The 20,703-nt window shown below is 36.5% G+C and overlaps 1 pseudogene; it reads left to right on the forward strand.

Moving 5' to 3' along the window:
* Positions 1 to 3,539: 3,539 nt before the first annotated feature.
* On the forward strand, positions 3,540 to 18,921 carry LOC113737444 (plant intracellular Ras-group-related LRR protein 8-like; annotated as a pseudogene).
* The last annotated feature ends 1,782 nt before the right edge of the window (positions 18,922 to 20,703 follow it).

A 20,703-nucleotide genomic window follows, 5' to 3' on the forward strand; every position in this document is an offset into this window, starting at 1 on the left:
AGGTATGATGTAAAATTGAGAATTTTTCTTCAATTCCTTGGGACGTCCGGTAGGCTGGTTTTCTGCGTCCGATGCAGGAAGATACTCAATGGTTGTCGAACGTCCGATACAGTCTTTTTGAGCGTCCGACAGCTTTCAGCAACCTTTGTCTTCTTTCAATAGCACTTGTTCATGGAATCAAATAACTTCATAACTGAAAGTATATCTTGAAGAAATATTAGTATCATCCATTTATTTTGGAAACATCAAAAGATAGGGATCAAGATCAACAGATGGCTCTCAGGAGCCAAATTCCCATTGCATCACCAGAGCTTGATCAAGGAATAGATGACACTCCGTCAACTTTCAAGTAAGTAACCAATCCAGTAGAGCACCACTTACACAACTCTCCGCCCACCATTCACACCCCCTACTGGGCCCAAAATCCTCAATAAATATGGGTGGTAATACTCGAGTATACCGATTAGTCAAGAAGATATCACTCCACTCGACAAAACAAAAGACCCAGGGTTCGTTACCCAATCTACCAAACCCTTGCCGGTTCGACTCGAGTAACTCGCTATAGGGTTTCTGGAATTTCAGGAAGTGCGCACAATATACACAAATATATCAGATCCATTGCAATAATAAATAATTATATCTCATATTAGGGCAAGTGCGATAAAGTACACTCTTATCCGACCAAACAAATGATATATCATTAAATCACATTGGTCAAGTATTGAAAATAAGTGTCCAGTTCAATCAGATATTTAGAAGCACTCACCAAAAGATGCGGTGCCTTTACGAGTTATGTTCGGGTATTACTCCGTGTGTGAAGTCCAAATCTGTGATAAAACATTGTTTAAGAGCTTTTAAAAGTAACTAAGGTTCGAAACTTAAACGTTTCGTTTAACGAGAATCACATAATTGAAATTTATTTGTAGAATATTTGTAAACTCATGCACGCTCTTAAAACGTGAAAAATTGGAAGCAAGTATACTTTGAAATACCATTTGAGTCGAAGAAATGGAGAAAACGTATTTCGAGTAGTCGTTACTTTCATATTTTCCAAGGGTATAAGTTCGGTCAAGTTCTAACTTATATACCTCGATAAAAGAAGACGCGAATATCCTAGATGGTTCAAGTGGTATTTGCTCTCAAGCCTTACTCAAGTCGCAAGTATTTCTACCTAGTTCTCGAGCGTAAATTTGGGCAGCACGCCCTTTGTATTTATCTATTTTCCAGCCATTCATGGCTTTATTCTTTTCCTCAATCAGTCCCAAAGTCACACACAAAATCATCTCATTTTCATAACCGTTCAATAGGCTCAAAGTCATACAAGTACCAAATCAAGCTAGGAACATGTGCGGAAATGAAGTTTAAGTGATAAATCAAAAGACAGATTTGATGTCGTTTAGCAGAACAGACACAACCGGATATACACTTATCAGATTGGGGTGTAAGTTATACTGTTTCGAAGCTAAGATAAAGGCTTACAACTTTGATGAAGACCACTCAGTCCAGTTCGTAGTGTATCTAGGTCAAAATTTCAAATTACAGAACCAGAATCTCACATTCGGGCTAGTTAACCGCACTATCCGTAAACGACAATAACTCAGGCTACCGAAGTCTGATTAAGGCGTTCTTAGGGGCGTTGGAAAGCTAAGACATAGTACTAAAACTTTAATGTTTTGACTAAAATCTAGTTCAGTACGTATCAAGGTGAACAAATGCAACCAACTTAGTGTACTGTCAAAACTGTCCACTGACTTTACTCCTATGGCAGTCAGGGTATTTTCATCTTTTCACAAGCTACGTTACTCCGATTGAGCTAAAACTTTTTAGGCAATCATAGAATATCATTCTCTACAACTTTCATGTTTTGTGATAAGCCTAATTCGGCCTCTAACATAATGAATTGGAACCGGGCAGAACTAAAGCTACAATTCCCAGAAATCTGGAATTTTGTTATATTCAAGCTATAATTCACATTTTTACCTTAAAACTACCACTACTTTCTCCTTTACAAGATTATATACCATATATATACACCATATAACACCTAACCAACAAGAATTATAAGTAAATCAATCGAAACCCTAACTTAAAATTCATCACTCCAATCATCAAAACCACTTGAAATAGGAATCACAAGCACAATTCTAAACTTAATACCCAACTTAATCATGAGTAATGGAGAAAGAAAGGGTGATCAGCCGTTATACCTCAAGACAAGAGCTTGCAAGAGTGATCCTCCACTTTTCCTTGAAATTTTTGGTTCCTTAGGCTTCCCAAACTTCCAAACTAGTGATTAATCGGTTTAGTTTTTCTTGTTTGCACTCAATCAAGCAAAACCCAAGATGGATTGAAGCTCTCTTTCTCTTGTTTTTTCCCTCCAAAGCCACGACCAAGACCAGCAAGAAATGAAGAAAAAATCATCTAAAAAGAAAGATAAGAAGGTAGGAATTAAGTTGGTCAAACAACCATGGAATGGTTGCCACTTGTCGCGATGAGATTAGCTTTTAAAATTTTCTTTTCTCTCTCTTATTTTGGTCCACAATTTCGGTTGGCTTAAGGAGATATTTAGGTATGATTTTGTTCAATTAATAACAAGAAGATTAAGGTAATAAAGTAGTGGTCAAGTGTTTCACTCAATTGGTAACGAACGGTACACTTCGGTTCAACCCGATTTTCCTTATTTCGCACGTACTAGGGTTTTCACTTATAATTCACTATCTTATGGTTATTACTTCTAATCAAACACTTAATATCATCTAAAACTCACTCTAAATCACCAAATTTAGTGCACACATCTCACCGAGTGAGCACACGGTCAAAATACACAAAAATCCCTAATTTACCCTATCGAAGAACCTAAAGGGAAAATCCTTGATTCTATGGTGGATTGTAATTATTGAGGGTGTGAATGAGTAGTAAAGCTATTAGAAAAGAATAAATGCTAAATAAAAGAAATTTTAAGAAAAATATGAGGGATTTTACAATTCTATTGATTACAATTATGGTTTCGATTAAAATATAAGGGATTTAGGAAAATCGAGTAGTCATAAGTAAACTAGGGTTTTTTTTTTCCTTTTGATTAGAATTTAGGGTTTCTAATCTTTAAAACAAAACAATGTCTTAAAACAAATAATAAAATATAAAAATCGTAATATCCTAAAAGTCGGGGTATCACATTTAGGCCCCAAAAATGTACAAGCTATTTGATGAAATCCTACAATTGGGTAGAATGGTCAATTAATTTAATGAAAAGAGATATAAATAAATCTATGACTGCTTTAATTGGTTTAAACACCAATGCAAATGCTAATGGCCCAAATGAATAATGGAGAGCTCATATCTTTCTTCTGTTCTTCACTAAGATAATTGGGCTAGGTGTTTGGCCAATCAAAATGACAAGCGCAAAGATGTTAGTCCGTTCAATATACGTATATATTTAAACCAAAAAAAATGAAAAATGAAAAAGAAGAAGAAGAAGAAAAAGAAGAAGGAGGAGGAGGCAATCGGGCATTTGCGGGGAAGGAAAAAATTAGAGAAAGATGGAAGCAGGTAAAGCAGTTGGTACCGATTCCGAGGAAGAGAGCAGGATGATCAAAGTTAACGTGAAATTCCGTATGAGACCTCAAGTCCATCCTTCAACCCCTCACTAATATCCTCCCTCGTGGCCAAAAGTTCATCTTCAAAGGCCCCTCACATCGTAAATTTGTTGTTGGACATTTTAAACAAGTAATCCGATGTCTTTAATTCTTGAAGAAGTGTAATCGAGTCAATTCTTGAACCTTTTTTTTGGCCATGTATTATGATTTGCAAGGAAAGTTTTGGTGGATGACATGACAATAAGGTCAGTGGAAATTATCAATGGCTCTAAAATCATGCTCATGGCTACTCAGGGTCTACACCAAGGGGTATCTGTTGTTGATCACTATGCTTTATTATTCCATTTTAGCTATGTTTTGTCTATTGTCTCTGCTAATTTTGAAAGAGCTGATTATAATGATTATGATGTAAATGTATAGGATGGCCCCCATTAAGCAGGAAGCTCTGGCTATAGAGAAGAATTTGAGGAGGAGGACAGCTGAACTGTTGAAGGCAAACAAAGAAGTTTCTGTTCCAAAAAGCCAGTTCGAAAGGTGGAAAGCTGCTGGGGTTATTGCATTGCCTTAGTGCAATCTGAAGGTGTTGAGGAACAGGTTTTCTTGTTGTTGAATTAAGCTAGCACTACTGCTACTGCTACTCTTGCTTTTCTTGATGATTGTGTACTTAAAATGATTCATGTTCCTTGATGTTTGTGACCTATTTTCAAGAACAGTAAGTAATTAGTGGTCCTTCCAAATCTTTTGGGAATTATGTCGGTTCTGTCCGATTTTCTACTTGATTGTATTCAGTAAGAGTGCACAAGTTTGTTGTTTTTTCCTCTATAAGTACCGAGCTAAATCAGTAGACCTTGTCCTAAAAGTGAAGAGGAAAAACACGATAAGTGTTGAGTAAATTAAATCGTACCCTCTTCACTGTTTGCTTAGTTTTCAGAGATATCTAATGTAGCTATTCCAGCATGCTGCTTATTATGGTGGATGCATAGTGATATGTTCCGAGTTAGCATTCTCACACTTATAGTTCATGGATTATCTTATGGTTTTTTTTAATAATCTGCTATATAGTTCTGTGAGCTCCGCGTCTCTGAATCTTTAGTTTGTTTGGTTGAGATCATGCTTAATATATTTTTGGTGTCTGAAAGGCCATACCTGAGGAAGTCTGGATGTGTGGACCTTCCGCTAGACTCCTTGATCTCAGCCACAACTCGCTACTACAACTTTCAGATAAAATTGCCTGTTTGAGCTCCATGCAAGTTAGACAAAACTCTTTCAGTGGTTGTTTTTTACAAGCTATATGAGGAACTTCTCCTCAATATGGTTCTGATTTTGCTTTTATCTTCATCTAATTCTATAGAAACTGCTCCTTAATGCCAATGATTTATCAGATAAATTGATTAGTTGGGAAGGGTTAACCTCACTGAAGTCTCTTACCATTTTGTCGTTGAATCAAAACAGGCACTGCAACTGACTTTTGTTGCGAGAAATCGGGTGGATTTTATTCACATTATATGCTGGTTTACGTATACTCTAATAGTATGTGACAAGTAACTTGCATTAGTGGTGAACATTCTTTGGATCTTCTAGTGCACTGTCACACTATCTACTTGTAAAATTTGACTGCTGCAAGGCTTTTAAGCTGGTAGTGTCAGATCTCAGAGTGCTTGCTTCTCCTGAAGCCTGACCAAATGCACTCCCCCTTCTCCAAAAAAAGGGGGGGAAGGCAAAGGGACAATGCTTTCCCCGGTTTCTATTTTGGTCTTTGCAATCTGTTGTTTACATGCTAGCTAGTACTGATTTAGTATCCAGTAAATGCTATATAAGACAAATTTACTACTGTGTTGGAAGCTGTCCCTCATGCACTGGTGATATCTTTTATGATGATAATTTCACTAGCCATACAGAAATTGACTTGTAGTGCAGAGTGTTTGTTTTCTATAAAATCCAATATGAAAGAAATCTATTTTTGGTCTATTAATGTCCTCCAAGTATTGCGTAAGTTTCATTTATCATTGCTAGAGTACTTACGTATGTCATTGCAGTTGTGCTTGTGTTACTTTTTTCTTTTTCTTTCCATTCTGTTTTCCTCTTGGTTAGACATGCATGTGTGCTCTAGTTGGGCATTGATAGTATTATGTGATATTGAGTGCAGCATTATAACACTACAGGCTTTGGTTTATTTTCGATATGAGCCTCGATTATGTAGTTTCATCAATCCAGCTCATTAGATTCACTTATTTTCTTTTGTTTTCGATGTAATATGATCAGTTTAGTAGTGCTGCCTTCTGCCATTTCGACTTTGACGTCTTTGAGGCAACTTCTTGTTGAAAATAGCAAGTTGACGGAAAATGTTGTAGTAACTATCGTTATAGTAACTAAACAGTTTTTACCTGATATAACAGGTTATTATACTTTTAGCGACCATTTGATTACTTGTTGGACCTATCCACCTAAATAAGATAATGCCTAAAAATAAGGAAGTAAGTTTCTCAGCTAAAATTGTAAGTTATAAATTAGTAACTTTTGTATCTCAAAAGGTAAATTAGAATAAATATGAAACTTACTTTTTAAAGAGATAAATTACTATTTTATAACCCAAACATACTTTTGAGATAGTAAATTTAGTTCAAGTAATAGTAAGTTTTTATACATAAATAGTAATTCTTACTTATAACATAGTAAATTTGATTAATGACCAAAACTTACTAATTTATGGCACAAATGTACTATTTTGCTTAAAAAACTTATACCAAACCAATACTAGGAAGTTTATTTGAAATAACAATAAAATATTTTATTAATGATTAAAACTTAATACCTTAGTTAGTAAGTACTCGTAATATACTTGTATAATACATGATTATATGTATAATTTAAAAATTTTTTGTATTTATATATTTTAAAATATTATGAAAAATATTTTGACCTATTACATAACCTTATAAAATAATAAAATTTTGTCGTATTATAATTTTGAATAATTTTTGAAAAGTTTAAAAGTTTGGATAATAATAACAACATATCTTCCTAGTTATATATGGAATATCACTTATCTATATAATTTCTATAATTTAAAACCTATTAATATAATAAGATGATAAAGTTTTAATATATTTATTTTTTGGGACACAAGAAATAATAAGAATTAAACTAGTATTAATATAGACCTAACAAAATGAGAGAAATAGTGTAACAATTAATACAACAATAAAAATAACAGATTTAGTATAATTTGGAATTTTTTTCTCTGGAGATTGTTCACGAATATAAGATCCAACCACTAAACAAAAATCACATGCATATATAATCTATTGTATAATCTAAATTAAATTTAGTTCACGTACAAAATGATCCTAAAATAATTAGCACACTACAATACCATATTATCTTAACAACAAAAAAATTTTGGGTTAAAAACAAAAAAGCCCCCTGTGCTAAACCTAATATACAAATAAGTCCCCTATGATTTCAAAATATACAACGCGACACCTCGTGCTTTGAACTAAGTTGTAACCGTGACGAAAATCGGTAAAATTAACGGGACTGATGTACTGGAAGCTAAAAACAAATTCTTTATACTTAATTTTTAGCAAATATTCCTATTGTACCCCTTAGCCCCCAATAAAACTCCCTCCCAGCGATGCTTGTGTACATAATCGATTTCTACTTGATTGAGAGAAATTGAACTAGCCTTTGGGAGAAATCAAATTACCACGCAGGAGGTTTGAAAGGTAAAGCCATTCTCCAGATACGAAGTCAACCTGCGAGGAACTACTACACAATCTTGGCTAAGGTAAAAGGATTTGATTTTGGGTTTTGGCTAACAGATCCTACTCAACACCCCTAATCAGCAAAAATTTCCCATCACAAATGGAAATTTCAGAAATTATTTGCGTCACCTAGTCAACACCTAAATATCAACAAAAATTTCGGCTTTAAATCCAAACTTGCAGTCCCAAATCGGCAAAAATCTCCCATTAGAAATGGACATTTCAGAAATTATTTGCATGACTCCTAGTTCCAACACCCAAAATTTAACCAAGTATCGATTTTGTACACAAGCATCGATTCTGTACTAGCTAGAGGTGAATCCGTAAGCCAGGTATCTAACCAAAAGTGAATGGATTTCCCATTACCCACTCTCCAACAAACTCCCTCATCCAAAATAGCAGCCGTGCTCCATATACCTCTCCACAGATGGGAAGCATTTGATTTACACGAGAAAGCGTTGCTACCATATTTACTGTAAAGGATTTGCTGCCAAAGACCATCCTCATGTTTCAACAAATTCCACCCAAGTTTGTTGAGGGCTGCTTCATTGAGAAGTGAAAGATTTCTAATATCCAGGCCACCACACTCTTTCGCAAGCAAACCTGATCCCAAGCTACATAATGAACTTTCCTTTCGCCATCTTTTTTCCCCCACAGAAAGTGTCTATTGCAGCAAAGAAGATGAGACCGTTTGGTTGGGCTTTACTTCCTCTCTCTCGCTCTCGCTTTCCCTCTCTCTCTCTCTCTCTCTCTCTTCGTAGGGTTTGAAGGGAAGAAATGAGTCCGTTCAATTGCCTTTTGGGTATTATACAAGGACATTTTGGTCCTTTCATCAGTTCCCGTTAATTTTACCAATTTCCGTCAGTGTTACAATTTAGTTCAAAACACGAGGTGTCGCGTTGTATATTTTGAAACCATAGGGGGCTTATTTGTATATTAGGTTTAGCACAGGGGGCTTTTTTGTTTTTAACCCAAAAATTTTTGCCAAAAGTCTCCATTATCCATGATATATGTATGAGAGATATTTTACCATATTTTTATCCCTTTTTTTCCCATATTTGTATCTCATGTCTAATCATTGATGTTAATTTGAGGAAGAATATTTTTTATAATAAAATCATTTTGAATTTAATTAACAAGTTGAGATTTTTTTAAAAAAAAATAAAAGTGAAATATTTTGGAATCTTATTTTTTATTTTCCCAAAATTAAAAGATTGTTTTTTTTTTTACCATTTGTTGCCATTAACATTTCATTTTCTAGACTAATTTTTATTAATGTAAAATTAGTTTAGTTAACAATAATTGAAGTTCTGTTGATCCGAGGATTGGCATGCTATTATTGTTATTTTACATGTAAATATACAACTTAAGTAATAAAATAAATAATAGCTACTTAAAAAAGGGAAATAGGTGCTCAATTGATTGCATTCAAACTATGAATTCTGTTAGTGCATAATTGCTAAACTTCGATAAACATTCATTGTTCTCCATCCTTTCTCCAGTAGGGAAGCCGTTGTTCTTGGATGCGACAACGGCGGCAGGCACACGCCCTAGTGTTGCCAGGGTTTGTATGGAAGTAGAATTGGTGAAACCAATCTGTTCTAGAGTGTGGGTGGCAGTGGAGGGTGAATCAGGTTTTCGGCAACATATTGTTATAGAGGAATTGCCTTTGTATTATTCTAAGTGCTGGAGGTTGAGCCACTCAGTTGGCGACTGTAAGAGGAATGTTGAGGACTTTGCAGCTCAGTGGAAAACAAATCACCATATTGGGGAGATACATGCTGCCCAGGCTGTTGCAGAAGAGAACACGCAGCTGGATGTCCTTGCTAAGGGAACCCATGCAGCTACAACTTCACAGGAAGGGAGTCGGGTGCCTGGGACGGGGAATGCAGGGTCAGGTCAAGGAGCTGTGCTCGAGGGGGAGTGCTTCAAGGGGAACTTGCAGCGGACTGGAGTGGCTGATGGTGCGGGTCAAACAACTGGTGCGAGACAGGGTGCTGAACGGTTGGTTGATGTGGGTAGCGCTGCAATTGCAGGTGCCGAGCAAGAGGAACAGGTGTGCGGGGATTGGGTGGAACGTGTTGCGACGGGGAGTCCGAAGCTTGTGCATGAAAAGGAGCCAGGGCTGGAACACTAACAGCTGCTCTCGCAGCCTGATTAGTGAGAGGTTGGTGAGGGGTAGCTTGCTCAAATACCGAACACTACATTGGCCTTGGTTAGCGCTCATGGCCCATTACTTGATGGGGAAGACGGTGGTGAGGAGGGGGAGATTGCGGAGGGTGCTGTTGAGTTACCTATCATGGTGGGCAATTTGTCTCCGAGGATGTTGGTGCGCCATGAAAGAATAGTAGAATCTTCGGTCCAGGCGTTAAGCATCGTCCACGCCAATAATGACATGCAAAATATCCAGCAAGTAAGAGGGAAAGGTGTCCGTGCGCATTTCCCTTCAGATAGGCAATTGCGATCGGCAACATCAACCTATAACTCCTTCCAGGTTTTGCCTTATGATTAATGCAATTTTTTGGAATATTAGAGGGGTTTCTAAACCCCCGAATGTTAGAAGATTGGTAAAGTTAATTCGAATGCATGGTGTTAAGTTTGCTGTCATTTGTGAGCCCAAAACTGATGCCTCTAAAACTGAATCCATTCGCATGCGTCTGGCGTTTGATTCGGTCATTACAAACTTGTCGGACGATCTCTGGGTTTTTTCTTGCAATCCTTTCAGTTGTTCAGTTGTCGGGAACTCAACCCAGCATATATCCTTATCTATTCAACATCCATTGCTACCTGGCCCCATTATTTTTTCATTTGTGCATGCAAAATGTTCTGTAGAGGAGAGTAGGGAACTATGGCAGAATCTTCTAGCTAACAGGCCTAAGCTCTCTTCCATGGTGTAATGGGGGGGGGGATTTCAATGTCATTCTAGCTCCTCATGACAAGCATGGGGGTCGGCCGTTTGGTGTTCATGAGGGGATAGAACTTATGTCTTTCATGGAGGCAGCTGGCATTTTTGAGGTGGGCTTTTCGGGAGCTAATTTTACATGGTGCAACAATAGGAGGGGCAAAGCTAAAATTTGGAAGCGTTTGGATAGACTTCCAATTAATGGGGAATATGCGGAGGTCTCTCCCATCATTTCTGTTAAGCATTTAGCAAGACATCCGTCAGACCATGCACCTCTACGGATCTCTTTTTCTACTCGCTTAGACAACAAGCCGAGGCCGTTTCGATTCTTGAATGTCTGGACGTCGAATGTAGCTTTTTTAGAGGTAGTTAGAGGTGCTTGGGATAGACCAATGAATGGAGCTCCATTGTGCGTCATATGTTTAAAATTAATGGCAACCCGATGGGCTATCCAGGTTTGGAACAAGCAAGCCTTTGGAAATGTCTTTGATGCGATTAGGGAGGCAGAGGCCGCGGTTCAACGGGCTGAAATGGAGTGGGAGACCAATGACTCTAAGGAGTTGCAGGAAGGCCTTCATAAGGCCCATGCGGACCTCAATCAGGCGCTATTACTTAAGGAACACTTTTGGAGGCAGAAGGCCCGAGTGAGCTGGCTTCACAATGGCGATCGGAATTCAAAGTTTTTCCATACAGTGGTGAAGCAGAGAAGGGTTCAGAGCGCCATTCATAGGATTAAAAATTCGCAAGGCTCTTGGGTGGAGAAGGATGAGGACATAGCAAGTGAGGCGATTCAGTTTTTCTCGGACCTGTTCTCTGAACATTCTGCCTCTGCACTAGATATGCTTCATTTAATTTCCCCTTTGATCACGGAGGAGGACAATGCGACCTTAGAGGCTATCCTATCCATGGAGGAGGTTCGACGGATGGTGTTTGCAATGGATGGGGAGAGTGTTACTGGATCGGATGGATTCACGGGTAAGTTTTTTACTTTTTCTTGGGATATCATTGCTCGAGATATCTATAATGCGGTGTTGAGTTTTTTCTGTGGGGCCGAGTTGCCTAAGTTTGTCACCTCTACCTCCATTGTGCTTATCCCTAAAGTATCAAATCCCCAGGATTTCTCGTTGTTTCAGCCGATTAGTCTCTGCAATTTTTTTAATAAACTGCTATCTAGAATCTTAGCCGATCGGCTCTTCACCATTTTGCCAAAAATTATCTTCTCCCAACAATTAGGTTTTGTTAAGGGGCGGAATATAACCAAAAGTTATTTGCTCGCCCAAGAAGTGATGTCCGGTATTGGTAAGCCCTCTAGAGGGGGCAATGTCGCGTTAAAGTTGGATATGTCTAAGACATATGATGGGGTGTCCTGGTTTCATATTGTGAGTGTGTTGCAGAGGTTTGGATTTGGAGAGCAGTTCATAGATAGGGTCTGGCGCTTGCTTTCTAATGTGTGGTTCTCAGTCATTATCAATGGTGCCTCGCATGGTTTCTTTAAGTCGGTCAGGGGGCTCTGTCAGGGAGACCCGTTGTCACCAGCACTATTTGTCATTGGAGCTGAGGTGCTGTCGCGAGGTCTAAACAACCTTGCGATACAACCTGGATTCGTTGGGTTTAGGGTTCCATATGGGTGCCTTTCTATCACCCACTTAGCTTTTACTGATGATGTGCTTATTTTTGCAAATGGCTCATCCAGTTCCCTGCAGCACGTCATGTGGATGTTGGAGTTGTATCAGCTGTCGTCGGGTCAATTAGTTAACGCTCAAAAAAGCGGTTACCTGGTACATTCGTTCATGCCTCCATCTCAACGAAGGGTGATTGAGCGGATCACGAAGTTTACCAGGCGATTCTTTCCAACTTGATAATTGGGATTCCCCTTGTACTTAGGCAGGTGTAGGTCATCATTTTTCGGGGAAGTCAGTCAAGCTGTGTTGGGACGGGTACTGTCGTGGAAATCAAGGCTTCTCTCCCTAGGCGGGAAATTAATCCTTATCAAACATGTCCTAGCTTCTATTCCCATACATTTGCTGTCGGCTGCAGTGTTGCCGAATTCGATTTTCACATTGATAGAAAAGGTTTGTGCAGACTTCTTGTGGGGATCAATTGCTGAGAGATCAAAGTTCCATTGGATACGTTGGAAGAAGGGGAAGCAGGATTCCGGAGACTTGGGGATGTTTACAGAGCCTTCTCGTGTAAGTTATGGAGAAGGTTGCGGACCGGGTCTTCGCTTTGGGCAATCTATCTGAATGCCAAATATTGTAGGGAAACACATCTGTGTCAAGTGCCACTGAATTTTTATGCTATGGCTATTTGGAGATGACTGTGGAATGTTAGTCGGCAAGTGGAGTTGTCAATGCTATGGTAGGTTAATAAGGGATCTTGTCACTTTTGGTATGACAATTGGCTAGGTAGCAGTGCTTTATTTCTCAGAGCAACTATTATCCCAGAGCTCACCTTTAGGGACTTTATTACAAATGGGGATTAGGATGTCCAGCTGTTATCTCGAGCCTTACCCCAAGGGATTATCCCCTCAATCTTACAACACTCGCTACCTGAAGTTGGTCGCACAGATGAGGTTATCTGGACGCCGGCGACATCTGGGAAATTTACTTTAGCTACGGCTTTCGGTGAGGTTCGTCAAGCCCGCAATTCTTCTGCTGTTCTATCACACGTCTGGCATCCTCAAATTCTATTAAAGATGTCTTTTTTCATGCTACGATTATTGATGGGACAGCTGCCGTTGGCGGATATGCTAGGTCGGCTTGGGTTCCAAAAGCCTTCGAAGTGTCCTTGTTGTTAGAATCCATCCTGTGAATCTATTGAACATGTGTTTTCTATGGGGCAAGTGGCCATGGAGGTTTGGGGTTATTTCGGGAGTGTGTGTGGAGTAACCTGTGCAGGGTCCTTACTGCGAGCTCGAATGGGTGCGTGGTGGTTCTTTTAGCAGAAATCGAAGAGGAAGTATTTCATGTTTGCAATTCTCCCTAGTCTCATTTGCTGGCATATTTGGAAGGCTCGAAATAAAGCCGTTTTTGAAGGTAAACCTATGCACTCAGCAGCCATCTCTCAAGCCATATTCAGGGAGGTGAAAATGATGGTGGAGATTCATTTTAAGGGCACAGTCGGGGTACATTCGTTTCAGCAACTGTATGATTGGTCCTCTCGACCAGCGCGCGCTTTTGGTTTTAAACTGGTACGCTGGTCAGTGCCGGAGGTTGAGGTGCTGATGCTAAATACGAATGGGTGCTCTAAGGGCAACCCAGGACTGGGCAGTGGTGGTAGTGTCCTACGCGATTCATCAGGGAGCCCTCTATTTGCATTTTCAGCTTTCCTTGGGGAAACCTCCAGTTTACGTGTGGAGACTCTAGCCCTTTTGATTGGGTTTCGCGAGTGTGCTCAGAGAGGTTTTGGCAATGTGTGGGTCCAGTTAGATTCCTTGGTCCTGGTGGGGATTCTTCAAAAGCAGTCTCAGTGTCCTTGGCACATCCGAAGGGAGGTGTGGCAGATTTGGCAGTTGCTAGGCGATTCTTCTCTGCTAACTCATTGCTACAGGGAGGCGAACACAGTTGCTGATATTTTATCTAATGTGGGGGTTTCCTACCCTGAGCAGCAGGTTAGAGTCTATGACCACGCACGCTTGTTGCCACAGTTGGCTCGTGGTGCAATTCGGCTAGATCGGTTAGGGATGCCTTTAGTTAGGAAGCTAAGGATTGGTTAGACTTTGGGGTAAAGATTTGTTCGATTTTTGTAATTTCAGGTCTAGTTAATAAAATGCGGGGTGGCGCCCGTCCCCGTGTACGAGGTTAGTCAAAAAAAATTATAAGAAATCAATATGCATCATATATTGGCCAAGACTAAATTACTGATTACTTAACAAATCATATCTAAACACGTGATGTGATATATATTGCATTTGGTCACCTTTATACTCATACCATTTTCCTTTCTTTCTATTTATATTTTAAAGGTGCAAAATTCTATTGTTTATATTAGTGAAAATGCATAAAATCTTTTACAAAATTATTTCAATTTATTTACAAAATATTAATACTTTTAGGAGAAGCAATGCATTGTAGGAATGGTTTACTAATTTTTTAGTAGACATAACTACTACATTAAAAATGTTTTAAAAAAACTTGATTTGTTATACTTTAATTAGGAGTGCTTTTGAAGAGAAGTATTAGGGGATTATATTCTTTAATTCAAGAATTTTTAGAGATTGTAATTATCAAAAGAAAAAAGAATTTTTAGAGATTGTAACTCTCTTATTATTTGATTTAATAAATTTGATATTTTTGCAAGTTTTCATGTCTTTTATTTTCAGTAACAAAATTTGTGCTTATAGTTAGATACAAATATGGTAAAATATCCCTCATATGTATGTCATGGATATTTGAGACTTTCAGTAAAAAAATTTTTGTTGTTCAAATAACTTTGTATCATAGTGCGCTAATTATTTTTGGACCGTTTTATACGTTAACTGAATTTAATTTAAATTATACAATAGATTATATGTGCAAGTGATTTTCATTTAATTGTTGGATCTTATTTTTATGAACAATCTCCCAAGGAAAAAAGTCCGAATCATACTAATTTTTTTATATTAACTGTTATACTAATTTTGTCATTTTTATTGTTATACTATTTCTCATTTTGTTTGGGCTTTAACTCTTATTAATTCTTGTGTTCCAGATGTAAATTTATATATTCATAGGTGTTAAATTATAAAAATTGTGATATATAAACAAGTGATATCATATATATATATATAATAAAGTCGTATCTTCATTCTTATCGCTTCGTGTTTTCACTTTCCTACGTGGCTTAACGAGACAGCAAGTAGTTTCCTACGTGGCTTGCTCCTTTTTTGTTTGGATTTATATCAATTCTTATTTCCTATATTATATGATTGGTCTGATAAGATATATCAATTCTTAGTCCGATAAAAATTGTTAGTCCGATAAGATATATCAATCATACTAAGATATCATACTAAGATATATCAATTCTTAGTCCGATAAGAATTGTTATCACTACAAGAAGTAGAAAAGTAACTAATTTCAATTAATAAATCATCTTTTCTTCAAAAAAAATAGTTATTTGGACGATTGTGGTTTTATTTCCTATAATAATTCTTAATATTATAGGATTCTTATTTTCTACCCAATGTTATGTACTTTAAGCAACTTAAATCAAGATAAACTTACTTTTAATGTTTTTATCAATATTTCTTTATATCCTTATCAATTCTTATTTCTTATGCCTACACTACATATAACCTCTAATATATTGATTTCAAGCATCAAATTCATGGTTAGGTATTTTCAATGCAAGCGGTTGGCACATTAAAACATCGATTTTGAGTTTTCACTCCTCTTGATTATCAGGTATATTTTCTTTCAATACATTTTTTTTAAAAGGCATGTTGATCTTCAATAATAAAATACAGGGATATGTTAAAAGTCTTAGCAAAGTGATGCAACCAGTAGTGCTTGGTTTGTTATATTTGATCAAGAGGCTGAAAGAATAATAGATACAAACTTCCTTTTGTTCTTGAAGAATTTAACAAGATAAACTTATATCTAATTTTTTAAAATATTTTTAATAATAGTAGACAATCCGACACTTAATTATCTCAGCCATTGAATATTCTAACAAAAAAAAATCTATTATGCATTTCATTTTCAGGAAGGATTTAACAATTAAATCTTGTCATCAATTATAAATAAGATCACGTGGAAACCTTTTGTGTTCCAAATCAAGTTGAACAATTACAATCTGGAACAAAGTAGTAATAGATTTACAGTGACTAGATGGTTCCACTGTGATTTTAAGAGGGAAATGCATTTCATGCTTTCACAGGTAATGTGCAATAAATTTCTCTTATATTTCACATATTATATCTCACATAATATTTTTGCCTTTAATTTTGATAAATCATTATCAGATTGGTGGAACCGACAACCAATACCAACCTGAAGTATCTTCTTCCCAGATCCCAATTAGTATAACAGATGATTCTAATCAACAACATTTCAATGCACTTCATATGAATTATTTATCAGAGGGTTCAACAAAAGTCACAGAGGAAGGGAATCCTCATAAAAAGATTTGCATGAGAAGGTAGATTTAATATACTATCAAACTTTCAAACTTTTCAAAAATTCAAAATGATTAAAAACTTATAATATGACAAAATTTTATTACATATTTTACAAGGTTATCTGAAAAGTGAAACTACTTTTCATAGTATTTTAAAATATATAAATACAAAAAAATTTAAATTATACCTATAATCATTTATTATATAGGTATATTACGAGTACTTACTAAATAAGGTATTAAGTTTTAATCATTAATAAAACATCTTATCATTATTTCAAATAAACTTTCTAATACTAGATTGAGATAATTTTTTTTATGTAAAATTGTACATGTATTTCAAAAATCAGTAAGTTTTGATCATTAATCAAATTTACCATGTTATTAGTAAGAATTACTATTTATGTATAAAAACTTACCATTACTTGAACTAAACTTATTCTCTAAAAAGTAAGTTTGGGATATAAAGCAGTAATTTATTTATATAAAAAGTAAGTTTAATCTTTATTCCAATTTACCTTTTGAGGTATAAAAATTACTAATCTATTAAGGTTAACTTACTATTTTAGATGGGAAACTTACTTTCATAGTTTTAGGTGTTATCCTATTTTGATGAATAGGTCTAACAAATAATCAAATGACCGCTAAAAGTGCAACAACCTATTATATTAGGTAAAAACGGTTTCGTTACCATAACTATCGTTACTAAAGCATTGTGTCAAATAGGCCTTCTAACAAATCTTCAAATCTTGAAAGCAGCGAACAATAGGTAATGTGTGAAATATCTGAATTTTATTCTTTTACTCAAGCAATATAACTCGTAAAGAAGTTTATGGAGATAATTGTTTTTTCTTTCCTTCCGTAGTTTTTGGTTATGTTGTCTCATGTTTTCTTTAGATGATTATGAACTTCATGTCCTGAGCTTAGATGGTTGACTCTGACACTCCATTTGCTTTTTTTCCATATCGAAAGAAAGTAGACAGGATTAGTTCCAAAAGAAAGCGTAAATATATCACTCAGTACCATGAATTCTAAAGAACATATTTAATGCTAAATGCAGGATAAACGATATTCCTGCAAGCATAGGGGAATGCATTTCTCTTGTTGAGGTAAAAGTCTCCTTCGTCTCTACCAGTTTTTCTCTCATTTTTCCTCTTTTTATTTTTTATTTTCTATATACATTCTGTAAAGCCATTTGCCAAACGGCCCAAACCCGAATAACAAAGAAGTAAGCTTTTCATGTTTCCTATGTTTGCTGTTCACAGTTCCCTATCTCAGAATCTCGTCATTTGTTGTTCTGCAGGTTGATCGCTCATCAAATCTCCTGGTAGAATTACCAGAGACATTTGGGAATTTAAAAGATTTGAAGGTCTATCTACTATCCTTTGTTATCTTGGAATTTCTTTATTCTCGTATCCCTCTTTATTTCAAATTGGAAGTAAAAGTAAGATACGGAATACTAACATCAAGCCTTGCTACACCAAAAAGAGGGCAAGTAATGCAATTTATCTTTTTCAAGTATATGAATTTGGGATTTGCCCTTGCTCAGTGAAGCTTGTAGGTGCTTTTAGAACTTCCAGATGTATCAGTAGATTGCCTTACTAATAAAAGCTGTGCAATGTTTCTTAAATTGCCGCGATAGTGACACTCTATATTTGCTCCCATCTTTTTCTGTATTGCTGGCTTTGTATGCAAGTAATAATGGACTGAGATCCCTCCCCAGTATCCTATTTAAAATGTGTAGCCAACTTTCGATTCTGGATCTGCATGGGACAGAAGTAACAATGGATGTTCTTCGCCAGGTTCCTTTTCTTCTCCAAATCACATGTGATTCGGATCCCCTCATTGTATTCAAATTTATGTATGAATCCATTTTGTTTCTTACAGTTTGAAGGATGGGATGATTTTGATAATCGCCGCCGCTTGAAACATCAGAAGCAGCTGGATTTCCGAGTTAGTAGGTCAGCTGAATTTGATGAAGGTGCTGACAACAGCTACGGAGCTGCTAGTTGAGAACCTTGCCGGTTGAAGACCTACACAACAGTAACGTAGGAAAGTCATAGTCTGTCCATTCAAAGTTCTCAGCTGCCAACGGATTTTGTTGCTTGATGGTTCCCAGGCTGTTCATAAATTCATTTCCATACTTTCCTGGGCAAAATTAGGCTGTATGATGGATTGGAGAAATTTGTCCTTGGGGATCAGTCTTTTGGGCCACCAAATCTGCCCAAACCCAGTTACGTAAAACAAACGCAATGAAACCATACCAGGGATTTGCATAAAGGAGCTTGTAGATGATTGGGCACTTCAACGGCCTTTAGCCACCGATATCTGTCTCCCACACCCCACCCCACCCCCCCCAACAAAAGAGTTGCTGGCTGAGCATCAGTGGCAAAGGGCAGAGCGTGACATCTGTGAATAATTGAATTTAGGGGGCCCATTATTAGGTATGGACACGCCCCACCACTGGAATAAGTAGCTGATGAAATTTCATGTCGTTCCTTCCTCTTGAACCAATAAATTTTGAATTAATTTTTTAAAAAGAAATTTTTTTTTGAGTGAATCTTTTTTTAAGTAATTTTAAATTAATTTTACATACACCGACAGTATATATATATACAATAACAATTGAACGCATGATATATATACATATAAAATTTAAATTCAAATTAATTGTCATTCATATTTGATTGAATGTGTATTCATAGAACTATTTCATGAGGATTAATTCAAAAACATTTTTTATGTAATAAAAGAAGACAAATTTTATGATGGTATACTTGGTGCTTCACGTTTCTCTCAAAACAAAAGAAAATCATCTTGAACGGGTATTCCATGAAAGCATAATTCTTGTACATTTAAAGTTTTATTTCTACAAAATGGAACCACCGGTGAGTAATATCATCAACCATATGTAAAGTATTATCTAATTCCTGCATTTTTCCATTCGGGGGGTAACAACCTTAATTGCGTGAGAGGCCCCCGCCCAACCTTGCATTTGCCTGCCGTTTCGAAATAAAAGAACGAATTTTGAGTTAAACCAAAGAACGAAAAAAAAAAAGCAGCCATTTTCATTTTTTTTGTTTTTTGTACTGTACGCTATTTCACCATCTTTTGTGTGGATGGGATTGCTTCTTCGTTAGGGGTGTCAACGAATTAGGTTCAGGATCGAATTGAAAATTTTGAATTCGGACACGTTTTTATGTAATAGACTCGAACTTGATTCGTATATCTGATAGTATTGACCTTAGAGTCCCAAAATTGGATACGACGGTCCGGATCGGATTCGAGTTTAAAAGGTTCAAATTTAAATATTTCAAAATTAAATCCAAAATTAATCATAAATTCAATCTCCAAACTTAAACAAATCAAATTACAATACTAAATCACAAATAACTCGCAATAGTTAATTCAAAATTAATCACAAATCAATCTACAAAATCATTATTAAATTGTTAATTTGGTAAAAGAATGTATTTAGAAATATTTATATTTTATAATTATTAATATATTATTCGGATTCGAGTCAAATATGGGTCAGAATCCTATATTTCGTATCCGACACTTTTTTTATTATTAAAGTAATCGGATCTGGAAAAAATTTGCCGGATCCATTGACACCCTTATTCTTGGTATAATCAGTCACCACACCCCAGCCGATCCTCAGCTCCTTTTAGTGTCCAACAATGGCGTGGTCCTTGGCTGCTTGCTTATTTATATTTGTACTCCTCCTGGCGCTCAAAATTCCCCGGTAAAGAATGATTCTCTGATTGATTGATTTAATTTTTTTTTTATTTTGGGTTCTTTCTACTAGGACTACTTCAAGTCATCGGAATTGTCCCCACAAGCCTCAAGTGGTGGGGTGAGGAGCAGAGGAAGTGTCGATTACTTGGGACGGAGCTTCTCAAAAAATGAAGCTCTCAGTATTAATAGTGGGGACGGTTTGTTGTTTAATCAAAATGTTAGGATGCAGACAACTAGGCCCGCTTCCCTTGTTTTATCTCATCCTAAACAGTAAACACCACTTGCTTCAGTTCTATCTTCCGTCTTTCAATATATGTGTTATCATGTGTTTATAGTACCACAACTTGTTTGCTCTTTTATTGCTCTGATATCTAGATTCTGTTATTTACAGAGGGAGTGTGAAAAAAATGTACTTTTTAAGAATCTTTTGCACTGGTTGTTCCTGTATAGTATTTTGCGATTTTGCCTCAGAAAAAGGAAGACAATGGTGCTAGATTGTGGAAGAGATGAGTCCAGAACTATTAAACAGAAAAAGAAAAAATGAAAACGCTGCTAAAGTACCCAGATACAGATATTAACTTCTACTGGTACATGAGACTGA

The sequence above is a fragment of the Coffea arabica genome, chromosome 3e (assembly GCF_036785885.1).
Source record: "Coffea arabica cultivar ET-39 chromosome 3e, Coffea Arabica ET-39 HiFi, whole genome shotgun sequence".
Taxonomy (NCBI): Eukaryota; Viridiplantae; Streptophyta; class Magnoliopsida; order Gentianales; family Rubiaceae; genus Coffea; species Coffea arabica.